The 14,796-nt window shown below is 42.8% G+C and overlaps 1 protein-coding gene across 6 annotated transcripts in view; it reads left to right on the forward strand.

Annotated features, from left to right (window-relative positions):
- The first annotated feature begins 312 nt into the window (after positions 1-312).
- Positions 313-14,796, forward strand: part of LOC129851136 (neural cell adhesion molecule L1-like protein) — a 101,589-nt gene continuing 87,105 nt past the window's right edge. For 4 of the 6 annotated variants that reach the window (XM_055917445.1, XM_055917449.1, XM_055917448.1 and 1 more), the window contains exon 1: positions 316-695. The gene's annotated coding sequence lies outside the window, so the exon portion shown is untranslated. Of the gene's footprint in view, positions 696-11,455; positions 11,531-14,796 lie in introns of those variants that run through there. The other 2 variants (XM_055917451.1, XM_055917447.1) reach the window with 2 other exon arrangements.

Consider the following 14,796-nt stretch of genomic DNA (forward strand, 5'->3'; position numbering starts at 1 on the left):
TGTCCCCACAGAGACTAATATGGGGTCCGAGTCTCCCTCCCTAATCTGACCATTAGGTTCTCATAGGCTATATTGGGAATTAGCTGTTGATGTACTGACACAAATTATGTGAATGGTAATTTCAATATTTGTAGTTTTATTATGTGGTTGCATATTTAGCCTACCTGCATAATGTTGCTCCTATACAAACCATGCACTTGAATAATCATATCCTGTGATGTTGTTTGATTTACATTCACAATTCCAGTTCCATTTTCCTTCCATTCAATAATCTTCATTCTAACAGGCTGGTTCTGTCACCCCCTCCCCCTCCCCAAATCTGCGTTCCCATTCTGTGACTGGAATAATGCTGCTGTCATTGAGGGTCTTTTAACCCGGTCACAACATTGCGAAGTTGTGGAGGGTTTTCTCGGTTGCCATGGATTTCTAAAAGCTATTGACTGCGATAGGGTCCCTTTCTCTGAACGTCTTTGTAGAACCTATGAGTTTTTCTTCTTTTTCACAAGGGGGGCGATAGCATCTACGGGGGGGGGGGCGATAGCATCTACGCTCGACGAAGCGTTTTCGTGTCATTCTAGTTCTGTCTGACCAATTGCGCACGTTTTGAGATTCAGTAGCGCGATGCATCTCAGACCGCTATAAACTAAATTCAACCTCATCAAACTACTAGAACGATAGGAACTGCTCTTAAAAAGGTATGTGTATTTACTTTTGTAAATGTTTCTTTGCATTTTTTTCTTTCGGTAAAGGCATAGTCTACATGTTGTTATTCCTCATATGTTCGTGTAATTAGTTCTTAATTTTGTGATACTTTGCTCTAAAGTAGGCATAAATGATCACAACCGGTACATCAAGGAGCCTACTTAGATATAATAACCAACACAACCTAAAGTGAATTGTCTATTATAGAACGACATACACAATCAAATAGAAAATGTCAGAGTGAATAGATAAATGACTCATAGGCAAATGACACTGTAGCCTAGAATGGATGTTTGCATCTATTTGCCTGGTTTGTTTAATTGTAATGATACACAATGTTGGTTTACATGCCTTCATCTCATTGATTTCAGTTACATCTACATGGATTTCTTAAAACAATATCCACTGATCTTACAGCATGCATAGTGCTTTATGTTGCATAGCAACATGTATCATGGCCAGTAATGTCTTGCAATGTCTTGCAAGTCTTTTCACAATTTGGAATTATAGCCCACACAACTAAAGGACACTTTATGGACACCTGTATACTTTTTAATTGGGGGCAAGGGGAGAAACTAACCCCCTCATTCCCACCCCCATACCCCCTTAGGCTACCCTCCAGGCATAATCAGACAGTAATAGAAATAAGCAAGAATATGTGCAAACTGTATATTTAGTTTGTATTTACTTTTCTTAGAGTTAAATTATTTGTAACATACTTTTGATAGTACTTTGATATTAGTTGCTGGTCATAATTGCTTGCTGGTCATTTCAGTGGGCTAGAGATCAGAGAGAAAAAAGGTGTTCAACATTTCTTTATTCCAAGATGTTGGTGGTTCATCTCCTGACATGTTGAAAATTCTCCTAAAAGACCATGAAAAAGACTTGTGTTGTCAAGCCCACAGAAGCCTTCATTACTTCCTAAGTGCAAACATTGCAAGAACTGAACTGACTTTCTTCCTTTGCATTGCTAACGAGGACTGCAAATCACCTGTACGATTGTGTGTACTCTAGATTTGTTCTTCTGTCTTTTTGAACGATTCACTACCTAGACTCCCATCAGGTAGGCTAACAAGAGACAAATGTTAGTGGGCAGATGCACACCGGATTCATCTCGGAGTACAGCAATCATCTGCCACTGAGAGCCCCTCCAAGATTCTTGATTACTTTTCCCCATCGAGGAAATTCATCTCCATTTTATGCATTGGTTTGGATTATGGGGCAAGGGGTTTTTGTAGAGAGCACATGGCGTGACAAAATGATGAGTGATTTCTATTTAATGAGTATGATGAGTCACATTAGAAGTGCTCAGCAGATTGACGTTATTGTATTTCGGAGCTTCTACACTTCATAATTGATTTTGTGCAAGATGGTACAGGTGATGATGATTTGTTTTTGTGTGAGTCTAAAGATACCAGTGTGTACAGTATAGTGCCCACGTTGTTTTTGCCTCAATGATTCCTCTCATAATATGCTTTTTCTAATTAGAATAGGTAAGTAGTAAAAAATAGCTCAGGAGGAATACTCCACCTTCAAAGTTTTGTGTTTTGGTCAGTGGTTTCACAGCACACAGTAAAGTGCCTCTTGGGGGTTATTTGTTTAGAAAGCCTATATGGTTCTCCTATCATATTATTAAATTCCATTTTCTTTGTGTGCTTGTGTGCAGCAACTCTTGCCAAGCCACATCAATTAGATGGACCTTGTGAAAATCACACTTCCATTTCAGGTCATAGCTCAGCTTGTCCCTAAGCACAGAAAAATAATAACAAGTTATTTTGAACTCCTTTTGGTAAAGGTGGATTGATGGGCCTATACCTTTTTTTTCCTGCAGTATGTATAATGAGTGTATACCCCCTTAAGTGTGATATCCTGTAGAGATGTCATGCTGAACCAGTTACCAGTGCATTATATTTCCAGGCTAAGGATGAGAGTCTATCATTGCACTTGGTGATCATGAGTCATCCCAAGCTTCTCAGTATTCAGGCCATTGGTGCTGTGTACCCAAAAGTTGGTTGAATACTTCTCACCAAACAAGTTGAATGAATTTCAGTGTAATTGAACAAGGAAGAGCTCCACCACCAACTACGTACCTGCAGGTCCATGTCAGCCAGGCAAACTTCTCTCATCACTTAACATGAGTCTCTGACCAGACAAATTTCATGCCTATTTTGTTTTCAAGGTAACATAAATGCATGAAAAATACCGGATTGTGTAATGCTAGTAAGGCTACTGACATGGACTTTCAACATGGTTTGGGCTGCACAGTAGACTTTAAAAATCCCTCATTCATGCATGTGAATACATCCACATTATCATTTGGACTGTACCTGTCAGACAGTGTTTCCAACTGACACGTACTCAGACAAAATCAATTTCATTCACTTACTCTCTTTTCCCTACACAGACCCGAATTCAGTCATACAAACCCGTAACTACATCCACTGCATTTATTTTTCATGTTCATACAATCCTTAATAAAAAAAAGCAATGCCTCCTGAGGCAGAATTACTTTTAAAGCTGAGACACAACACAGTGTGTGTATGCATGTGTATTTGTGTTTGTGCACACGAGCGTGTTTTCCATGTGTATGAGAGAGAGAGAGAGAGAGAGCGAGAGAGAGCGAGAGAGAGCGAGAGAGAGCGAGAGAGAGCGAGAGAGAGAGAGAGAGAGAGAGAGAGAGAGAGAGAGAGAGAGAGAGAGAGAGAGAGAGAGAGAGAGAGAGAGAGAGAGAGAGAGAGAGAGAGAGAGAGAGAGAGAGAGAGAGAGAGAGAGAGAGCCGTCCTCTATCGTGTTTACTGCTGGTGACAGGAAGAATAAGCAGCATGTCTTGTATGATCTGGAAATATGTGTGGTTACATGAAGTATTAATTCATAATTTTCCACAATCTCTGCCTGCTTTTCCTGAAATGTGCATATCCTTTTTTAGTAGGATACCTATGAAATTGAGTCTGGGGAGAGATAGCGGCAAGGGAATTATTCTGGCCATTCACCCTGGGGGGCGGGGGGGTTGGGTGGGGGATGATGAAGATGTAATGATAAGAGGTTGTGATCAACCAGAATTCACCTTCATATCTTATTTAACAGGCCACTGCATTATTGGGGCCACTGGTGAATATGATCAATGGCAGCCTGCGCTGCACGGACAATTAATCTGCAAAGTTAATACTGAAGGACAAACCTGCAACGAGGTCAATGTTATCACACATGTTCTGGAGTTCTTACCCAGAACAACACAGTGGGAGGGCGATAGGAGGCTGTCTCTCTCGCTGGCAAGGTCCCCTGTAAACTTCCGGGCTTAAGGCAATGGCTGGGCGTGTCATTCTTCATCTTCTTTCAGTTCTGTTCTGCCTCAGTACATGGTGAAAATGGCAACTTCTGGTACAAATTTGTACAGTTATATAAAAAACAAATCCACAAAATCATGTTAGTATTTTTCATCTTGCAATGTTTTCATAGGAATGAGAACCACAACCAATAGGATTAGGTTTTATTGGAGGCCGTTTGAGCCAACTGTGCATTGCTTTTCTGAAAGAACAGGGTTTACAATCTAGCACTAAGCCACTCTAGCCCCTGCATGCCTATATTCAATCAGATGTATAGTGCCTTTTGTTTTTTGGTGGTTTGAATTTTCACAAGTGATTCTAATAAAAGTGTAAACAACCAAAATGGCCAAAAGTACATCTCATTCCAAAATCATGGGCATTAATATGGAGTTGATCCCCCCTTTGCTACTTTAACAGCCTTCTGGGAAGGCTTTCCACTAGATGTTGGAACATGGCTGCATGGACTTGCTTCCATTCAGCCACTAGAGCATTATTGAGGTTGGGCACAGATGTTGGGAGATTAGGCCTGGGTCGCAGTCGGCGTTCCAATTCATCCCAAAGGTGTTTGATGGGGTTGAGGTCAGGGATCTGTGCAGGCCAGTCAAGTTCTTCCACACCGATCTCAACGAACCATTTCTGTATGGACCTTGCTTTTTGCACAGGGGCATTGTCATGCTGAAACAGGAAAGGGCCTTCCCCAAACTGTTGCCACAAAGTTGGAAGCACAGAATCATCTAGAATGTCATTGCATGCTGTAGCCTTGAGATTTACCTTCACTGGAACTAAAGGGCCTAGCCCGAACCATGAAAAACAGCCCCAGACCATTATACCTCCTCCACCAAACTTTACAGTTGGCACTATGTATTCGGGCAGGTAGCGTTCTCCTGGCATCTGCCAAACCCAGATTCATCCGTCGGACTGCCAGATGGTGAAGCGTGATTCATCACTACAGAGAATGTGTGTCCACTGCTCTAGGGTCCAATGGCGGCAAGCTTTACACTACTCCAGACGATGATTGCCATTGCGCATTGTGACCTTAGGCTTGTGCTCGGCTATAGAAACCAATTTCATGAAGCTTCCGGCAAACAGCTCTTGCGCTGACGTTTCTTCCAGAGGCAATTTGGAACTCGGTGGTGAGGTTTGCAACCAAGGACAGACGATTTTTACGCACTACGTGCTTCAGCGCTCTGCAATCCCGTTCTGTGAGCTTGTGTGGCCTACCACTTTGCAGCTGAGCCGTTGTTGCTCCTAGCCTTTCCACTTCACATTAACAGCACTTAAGTTGACCGGGGAAGCTCTAGCAGGGCAGAAATTTGACAAACTGACTTGTTGGAAAGGTGCCACATTGAGAGTCTCTTTAGAGCGGGCCATTTTACTGACAATGTTTGTCCATGGAGATTGCATGGCTGTGTGCTCTAGAATGATTTTATATGCCTGTCAGCAACGGGTGGCTGAAATAGGCAAATCCGCTAATTTGAAGGGTTGTCCACATACTTTTGTATAAATATGTAATGTATTTTATATATTTTATATATTTTATACACCTGTCAGCAATGGGTGTGGCTGAAATAGCCGAATCCTCTAATTTGAAGGGGTGTTCACATACTTTTGGGTATAAATAGTGTATTTTATATTGCATACTTTTGTATATATATAGTGTATTTTATTAATTTTATACACCTGTCAGCAACGGGTGTGGCTGAAATAGCCGAATCCACTAATTTGAAGGGGTGTCCACATACTTTTGTATATATAGTGTATAAGGTCCTCAAAGGTATAACACAAAGAGTACGTTTTTTTGTTGTTGTATTTTACCCCCTTTTTCTCCCCAATTTCGTGATATCCAATTGCGATCTTGTCTCATCGCTGCAACTCCCCAACAGGCTTGGGGGAGGTGAAGGTCGAGTCATGCATCCTCTGAAACATGACCGCGCTCCTTAACCCGAAAGCCAGCTGCACCAATGTATCGGAGGAAACACTGTTCAACTGACGACCAAAGTCAGCCAGCAGGCGCCCGGCCAGCCACAAAGAGTCGGTAGAGCACGATGAGCCAAGTAAAGTCCCCCTGGCCAAACCCTCCCCTAACCCGGACGATGATGGGTCAATTGTGCATCGTCCTATGGGACTCCCGGTCATGGCCGGTAGGACACAGACTGGGATCGAACCCGGGTCTGTAGTGACGCCTCAAGCACTGTGATGCAGTGCCTTAGACCGCTGCACCACTCGGGAGACCAGAAGTTATTATCCTAAATTAAAGTCAGCAAAATGATTCCCATTTCAATTGCAGTCTCAATTCCAGATAACTCATGAATATAAGAGCGTACTGAACAAAGATGAAATAAAAGAGACATGGAATAGAGGGGATCACAGTCTTCTTGTGTGTGTTGTGTGGGCAAGGTTAGAAGGACCCCCCTAAGGAAGTGGTGTAGAACGGCTGACAGGATGAGGAGGACAGGACAGATGTGATAGACAGGCACGTGGACAGGAAAAGACCAATTGTCTCAAGTGGTATGATAAGAGCAGGTATCAGACAGTTTCCCTCCCTTCCCTCTCAGTTGTTGGGTAAATGTCATTTGAAACCACTAGGTTAGAGATAATGGGGAGTGTAATTTAGGAGGATACATGAGGCTCATGTTTAACATCTACTACATGCAGTGCTATTGTAATAGAGCAGCCACAGGCCGTTTGTTTCTTGAGTGAATGGTCAGGGTGCCGGAACATAATTACAAGTCATTTATAGACAGCAAATTGACCACAAGAAGCCCAAACAGAAATAATATTTGACTAAAACATAATTTCAAACCTTGCTTACATTTGTATAAGATCACATATATATCGTTATAATGCATAGGAATATATTGGAACAGATTTCCAAAATAAAAAAATCACTTGGAGCTGATTTGCTGGTGTTTTTACAGCCTTTTATGTCCAACAATTTTTTTCAATCAGAAAACTTGGGGGACCAGTTGGGGAACCTTGTAATACCGTATCACTTATCTCGTACCAAACGTACAGTATGGGCATTGAAAATATATTCATCACAGGAGGTTGGTGGCACCTTAACTGGGGAGGATGGGCTCGTGGTGGTGACTGGAGCAGAATCAGTGGAATGGTATCAAATACATCAAACCCGTGGTTTCCATGGTTTCCAGTTGTTTGTTGCCATTTCATTTGCTCTGTTTTGGCCATTATTATGAACCGTTCTCCCCTCAGCAGCCTCCTAAGATCTTCACCATATAGCATTGTTGTTGACTGAATCTGATGGGTAGACAGACACCAACAGACAGCAAGAGGATGCACAGCGATCCCATACATCCAAGTGTACACAAACACATGGCCCAGGTGCTCCACCATAATCACCTAACCCACCTGTGCTCATCATTTGGCTTCCCATAATATTAAAATGTAACTGCTGTTTTGTTAGGAATTAGATATGGCCCTACTAAAAGTCTCAGCCAGAGTCTGTAGGGGGAACCAGTGTAATGTGTGTCCCTAAAACACACCTCAGAGTGTAAGGGCAGTGGTACACTCACTTTGGGGTGTCCTCTGGGACCACATTGCACAGCATGGAGCGCCGCTGGGGGCTGTAAGCAGAGTTCACTCCTGGCTGCCTAGGACTCTCAGCTAGTGACAGAGCTACATGCTGCATGTAGGATCACTGGGTGTGATAAGCTATACATCAGAAGCCCAACTTGTGCTGCTCTGCATAGCATGAGCCTGTTTAGCGGCCCAGCCACGCCTAGAGTCAAACAGGGCTCTCCCCTGACAGAGGAGCAGAACACTGACCAGCCATGATTAGAATAATGAAACAAGGAGGACATGCTAAATAGTTGGATGGGTTGCTATTGTATGTGTAAAATCTTAATCTTCTCTCAGTTTGAAGGTGCGTCGATTCCTGTGTGCTATTATCCTTTGTTCGTTAGAGGTGTTTAGCAGCTGGAAACAAATGACTTTCTCATTTCAACTGAATGAGTGCTTTCAGAGCTTCTCATTTATCATAATGAAATTAAAGTTGCTTTTCATAGTTGATTTCCCCAGCTCAATTTACAACTAGATGACACCCTAAGACTCATTAGCAATCAACTGAATGTTATGATGCAGTTTTTTTATTCTAAAAGCCATTTTACATGCCTACAAATTGACTGCTTTTTGGAGAAATGGCAGAATATTTATTGGGGTTCTGAAAGCATACTGGGGGTCAACTATACAGACAGCCAGAACACAGCGATAGTCTATTTCTTAATGTTCTCGCCCCCAGATACGGCAAATGTTGAGCAAAATTGCCAAACTGGTCGAGACTCAGCACCATTTATCAGCTCGGGGGCAACTCTTCTGCCCATTTCTACTAATCTAACCGTGGGACCACCTGCAGAACAGTGGAGACACTTTGACCTCATTATGTTTCCAACTTGGCTGGAACCATTAATTTTTATGGCACTACATCAGATTGGAGTGAACCTGCCACCTATCACCTTCCAGATTTGAATGCTGGATTTTGCTAGTGCCTGGGGACTGGTTTTCTATGAATTGGCTGCAGGTGTGTCTGGTTAAATGAGGCTGAGGGGTTTTGTCTGTCAGTGGGTTAGGGGGCCCTGTCTTGATAAAACCACTGACTTAAATGACATGGCGTCTTTCCTCTCAATCAGTACCTCATTATTGTTTCTATATAGATAGAAACCACTCTCTGTGTGGCCACCCCTCAAGGCAAGTACCACTGATGCCATGTGAGTATAATACATGTGTCTATAACAAAGCTATGGGATAGTATGAACTAGGGATGCACAATATATCGGTGAACATGTCGGAATCGGACGATATTAGCTAAAAATGCCAACATTGGTATCAGCCCAATGTCTAGTTTAACACCGATATGCATAACCGATGTCAAAGCTGACGTGCATACCTATATAACGTAGGTACATGACGTAATGGTGCCACGTAAAATGTTGCGCTACACGTCCAACACAGCATTCCTAACCTAGCCCACAATGTCTGCTGTGTGGATCAAGCAGTCAACAAGTTGAGCAGTCATTTGAAAGAATGAGAACATTTCAGCGAGACAACTCAAAGGCAAAATCCATTAACGCCAAGATAATGAAATTCATTGCCCTTGACAATCAACCGTTCTCTGTCGTGGGTTATGATGGCTTTCGCGACTGGTCGAGCACCGGTTACATACTACCTAGTGCGCTATATTTCAGATGTTGCCCTACCCGAGTTACACAGTAATGGTGTCACTGCTATTAGCTTCACGACATACTATGGAATGCCGTTTGGGTCTTTGTATGTCAAAAAAGATACATGCATTAAATAAGCTATAATTTGACACAGCATCATAGCATATGTATCGTTGAATCGTTGTGACATATGAAATACGAGTGATAGTGTAATCGATGTGTAATAACTCTGTAAAAAAATGATGAACGTGTTAAATTATTATTTTACGTGTAGTCATATTCAGGTCCTGATTGGTCAACAAGCTTATTTGACACATATCTTTTTTGACACACAAAGAACCAAACGGTGTTCCATAGAAATCCTGATTGAGAATGAAACGACTGAACAAATGAACAATGAAACAGCAGCACAGCAATAAGTGAAAGAAATAGGTTTTGATTATGTGTTACTGGTAATGGGGACATACCTAAATGCCAACAAAATAACTTTTTGGGTCAGTGTGTGTGTGTGTGTGTGTGTGTGTGTGTGTGTGTGTGTGTGTGTGTGTGTGTGTGTGTGTGTGTGTGTGTGTGTGTGTGTGTGTGTGTGTGTGTGTGTGTGTAAACCTTTATTTAACTAGGCAAGTCAGTTAAGAACAAATTCTTATTTACAATGACAGCCTGCTCCGGCCAAACCTGGACGACGCTGGGCCAATTGTGCGCCGCCCTATGGGACTCCCAATCACGGCCGGATGTGATACAGCCAGGATTAGAACCAGGGTCTGTAGTGATGCCTCTTGCACTAAGATGCAGTGTCTTAGACCGCTGCGTCCATGTGTGTGTGTTAACTATTTAACTGTACTAGAAAGCTTTAAAGGCCTCTAAAATTTTAAATATCGGTTATCGGTATCGGTCAAAAATGTCATATCAGTGTATCACTAGTATGAACATTGAACTCCGCCTGTTGCTATTGTTTAAGACTCTTCAACTGAAAATGTCTTCATCATGTCTTATTATTGACACTTCCCTCCAGAGGAATTGATGCTTTAGTCCAAATCTACATTTGCCGTTCAAATGTGCCGTGTAAATTACAAATTGACAAACAAAAGAGCATGAAGGAAGGGGCAATCTCTGTGGTAAATAGTCTTTAATTGCATTAGCTAATCAGTACAATGCAGGTTTCCCTGAATGTTGCAACAGATTGACTCTACTGGAGTCATGCAAGGCAGTTCCATCAACATTTAGCTCTCATTATCATTTGCGTATCAAATTAGCATACACTAGATTGGTATTTAGGCTGTTGTGTGCTTGTTATTTGGGGAAAGAGCTTGGATATATTGGGAACAAAATATTCAAAGTACTCTGAAAACACAATTGTGATATTCCTTTTTGGAGAATGATAAGAGTAAACAGACCATAATGCTTTGATGTCTGTTGTCTGTTGCCCTTATATTTAGCAATTACACGTGCCCTTAGGTTTTCCTATCTTATTTTCAAAGTAAACCATCTCTAAGTAGCATCTGTGCCATATTTCTCTCTCAGTGATTGAGCTTGGGGCATCTGAAGGATCCAACAGTATGCAAAAAGAATGAAATCTCCTGAAGGGGAGGGTACGAAATAAAACAATAGAATAGTAATGCCATGGAAACAATGATACCAACATGCAAATAGAGGAATCTTGGTTTGGTTTAGGAACTTGAGAGAACAAATGTAATTCCAAATCCACTATTATTTAATGGACTTTGCTTTCATTTTTCGATACAGTCAGCCCATAGACAGACCTCACACAGTCCAGTGTTATCTCAGTGCTTTGTGGATTTGAAATGGCTGTGAGGTTCCAGGCAATGTCTTTGAAACAAAAACAGATCAATAGAGGTGATCTAAAATCAATTCTGCTTTGATATCTGGGGCTACAGGCCAGGAAATGTTCCCATCAGTCTTTGTTGAGAGTGCAGCCAGGTTGCTCAAGGTTCCACTGCGAAATTTGACATCCATCCAGGTAAGCAGGATGTCAGGAGATTCTTTATTTTAAACGCCACTAGGGGCAACAGTGAGCCGCAGGCTCTGGCTCTGAGGGACGCATTTCAATCCCAGTGCTAGGCACTCCTTTTTTATTTTTTATTTTTAAGTTACCTTAATTTTTTTTACCCTTACCTTAACCATTCGGAATTAATGCCTAAAATTAACCTTCGAAATTTGACGTTTATGGACAAATGGCGGATTCTGCAGTGAGTCTCTCCCTTGATTGGATGGACAGCCTGCGCTGGTTGTCATTCCATTGACCCTGCCAGTTTCCTGTGGCTTCTCTCAGAGTCAGACTGTGTGTCATTTTTCCGGTGCAAGCGGCAGGTAGGCCTTCTGTTGCATGAGTTACTTCAAACACTAGAATATAGCTAATTGGGATGCAGCCGCAGCTTTGTAGGCATTATTTTGTCTACTCGCAAATGACAACACTCCATGGAACTGATTTTTCACAGCTCCAATTCGTTAATGTCATTCCGATGTGTTTAATTGCACACTCTGAAGAGGGAGAGAGAGAGATAGAGAGAGAGACTGTCGTGCGAGCATGTCTACATGTTGCCTGCGCTATTATTGTATCCTATGCCGTCATCTTAAGTTGTCTTTTGTTTTCAGATCAAACCGTATTCTACAGGCACAGGCAATCATTCTGTCTGACCAATTATTGTCTGAATAGGGAGCTTTTTATCTATTCAGCATCATACACACAATTACTTTCTCATTAATTAATTAAACACAAAATATTGTGCGAACGAACAATGTGCCTGACATAAGAGGCTTTATATGGATCAGCCTGCAGCTCTCGTCACCATTTGACAGTTATTTCCTCTGCTCCAGAATCTCCTCAACCTGTGCACACAGTAATCAATGCAGTGGTTAAAGGTGCCAGACTGGGGCTCACGGTAATTGGGAGAGCATGTTGCTCAATAAAATGACAGGGTCTACAGAGGGTGAGCTCTGGTTTATCACCAGAAACCAGGTATGATTGACAACCTCAGCCTTGGGGACCTACCAATTCCCTCAGGCACTTAGCATTTAACTCTTCCCTTCTATAGCCTAAGTAAATAAGGCTTCCTGTTTATAAATGATTTTACACCTCAGTAATTCCTTGCTACTATTGGCTGCAGCTGAGCCCGTTTCCATTGGCAACCTGTGCCACTAGGAACATGTGATGAAACTATCAGAGTGTGAGGTGCCTGTGGCTCTGGCCCATATGTTCTCACACAACAAACCTGTCCACAAATGCTTTATGCCTAGGGGGCCCTCACCTTCTTGCTGAACACACTTGTATGGCCCCCATGTCCCCACCCCTGGGTTAACTCACCTGCAGTTGAGATGTTTGGAGCATGTTTAAGTACTGCCTGGTCCCCCTGTTGTCCCCCTGTAGCAGCAGGAGACCTGTGTTTAGGATGTCCCTGTTTCCTGTTGGAGTCATCCACTAGCACTGGAGGCAGAGAAAGTTTGGGGGGTGTGGACCACAGTCAGGTTCCCGCCTGCTGGTCCGTACCTAATGTCATTACTGACTCACAGAGGCTCCCTTAGTTACCCTCCCTCTTTTTGCCTCTGAGTGAAATAACAATCTCTGCTTACCCCACCCCGCTCACCCCAACCACCTGTGGCGTGAGTAGAGCTTGAGTAGAGCTCTAAGTGTGCCAGCTCACCCATTAACCCCCTGCATTATCCTATCTCTTTATGCCAGTGTATGAACAGCACTCGGACAAACTCTTCCCCATTCATTAGAGAATAGTCTGCATTCCTTCCAGTGAACATGGACATGGTTTGCTGGCCCTCGAAAAGCTTTCATTCTGATTGTGCTTCTGAACAGTAGCACCACTGTTCCCCCCATATTGATAACCCTCACGGTTCAGCACCATTTGGACCAAATATACTCCTCCTTGCCAGTGGGCTTCACAGTCCAAAACAGTAAACAACTTTTCAATTCAGTCTCTCAGGGCCCACATGGCCCCAGTAGGAGGAAGGTGTTAGGAATTAACTTAAATGAACTGTTTAAATTGTCCCTATTGTTCAGATAAAGCATTTTAAGTGATTATAAGGTTTGGAACCCTTACTCAATTTACTAAATTTTAGTGCCTGCCCACTGGGCACACACTGGTTGAATCAAGGTTGTTTCCACGCCATATCAATGAAATTACGTTGAACCAACATGGAATAGACGTTGCATTGACGTCTGTGCCTAGTGGGTGGTTAGCATATTCCGGAACACATGCAGGCAAGTGAGTATCAAGGCTAAGCAACTCAATGGGTCAAATTAGTTATGGCTGATGTTAATTCAATTAACATTCCACCCTATGAATTCAGCGAACAAGAACATCAACAATCAGAGTCTCTCTGTTGTAACATTTGACCTGTGTGTCTACTTATGCATACTACAAAGAGGATGAGTCAAAACAGTGTTCTCAGATGTTCTTGTGTTTCTCAGCATTATCAGTGGAGTCACGTCTACCTGTCTGTGAGCTATGAGGCTGTGAAGTGGGGCTGAGACTGCGAGCCAACACAGGGAGTGCTAGTACTAGCGGTGCATGCTAAGGGGGACTTCCATTACCTCGCTCAGCCAGGGAGATCTCTCTTACCTCAGCTCAGACAGGAACCAAGGGGGATTTGTTTTCCTCAACATGAGCAACAAATAATATCAAAATAGTTTCCCCCCACAGAGTGCCTCATACATTGGCCTTTGTTCCTTCAGCTTCTTGCTGCTGCTAGAAAGAGGGGAGATGGCTGATTTAAAGAGCCGTGTCTCTCTGTCACTATCACTGGACGGTAGATTGGGTGATGAGAGAGACAATTTCAGTCTGATGCTTTGATTTGTTCCATTAGTGGAATCCAGATGCCGGAGTCTGCAAACGGCACGTGACTAAATGTTCTTTCCTCCATATTTCAGTTTGGTTTAAGGTTTTTATGAATGAGTGCAAATGTATCGGTGTGGTACATTTTTTCCCCCTAAATGGCTTTCCTCAACCAACATGTTAACACCACATCCTTTACATTAAAGTGTACAGGCTGAGTGCCTTGAGATGTTGCATATAAGGATATCAGCAACCCACTCACTCAAAGAGGTTGGTTCAGACAGAAAAAATACTATCTCTGCTCTTTGCTCTATGCTCCAGTGCTTTGCTGCGCCACAGCGATTATATTTTTGGCCGACCGGTTCCTCCCTGTTGGGCTGGTGAATGAGGAGAGACAGGCCCATCAGCAGCAGAGACCCCAGAGGGAGACCCCACTGTCAAAAAGGAGCCTGAAGGCTCTGGGCTCATTGTGAGTAGAATGCAGAGCACAGCATTCTAGAACTCCACCAGCTATCATCATTGGAGCGTCACTGTTCCAGATCATAATGGCTATCCCTGCTCTGTTCTGCCACCTCGGCACTTTCTGAGGGCTCATTGGAGACCGGCTAGTGTAAAGTCATGAATTAATAGTGTTATGCTATGTATAACCTTCACCCTTTTTAGACTATAGGATGCATTGAGCAGCTCTTTGAGGAACCAACCATGGTGAATGGTTTGGAGGTAACGTCCTCTCTCCACCAAGCCCACATCCTCAAAGGCGGCTAATTGGGGCTTTTTGCCCTAGTTTATCTT

This window comes from Salvelinus fontinalis, chromosome 3, assembly GCF_029448725.1.
Source record: "Salvelinus fontinalis isolate EN_2023a chromosome 3, ASM2944872v1, whole genome shotgun sequence".
Lineage (NCBI taxonomy): Eukaryota > Metazoa > Chordata > Actinopteri > Salmoniformes > Salmonidae > Salvelinus > Salvelinus fontinalis.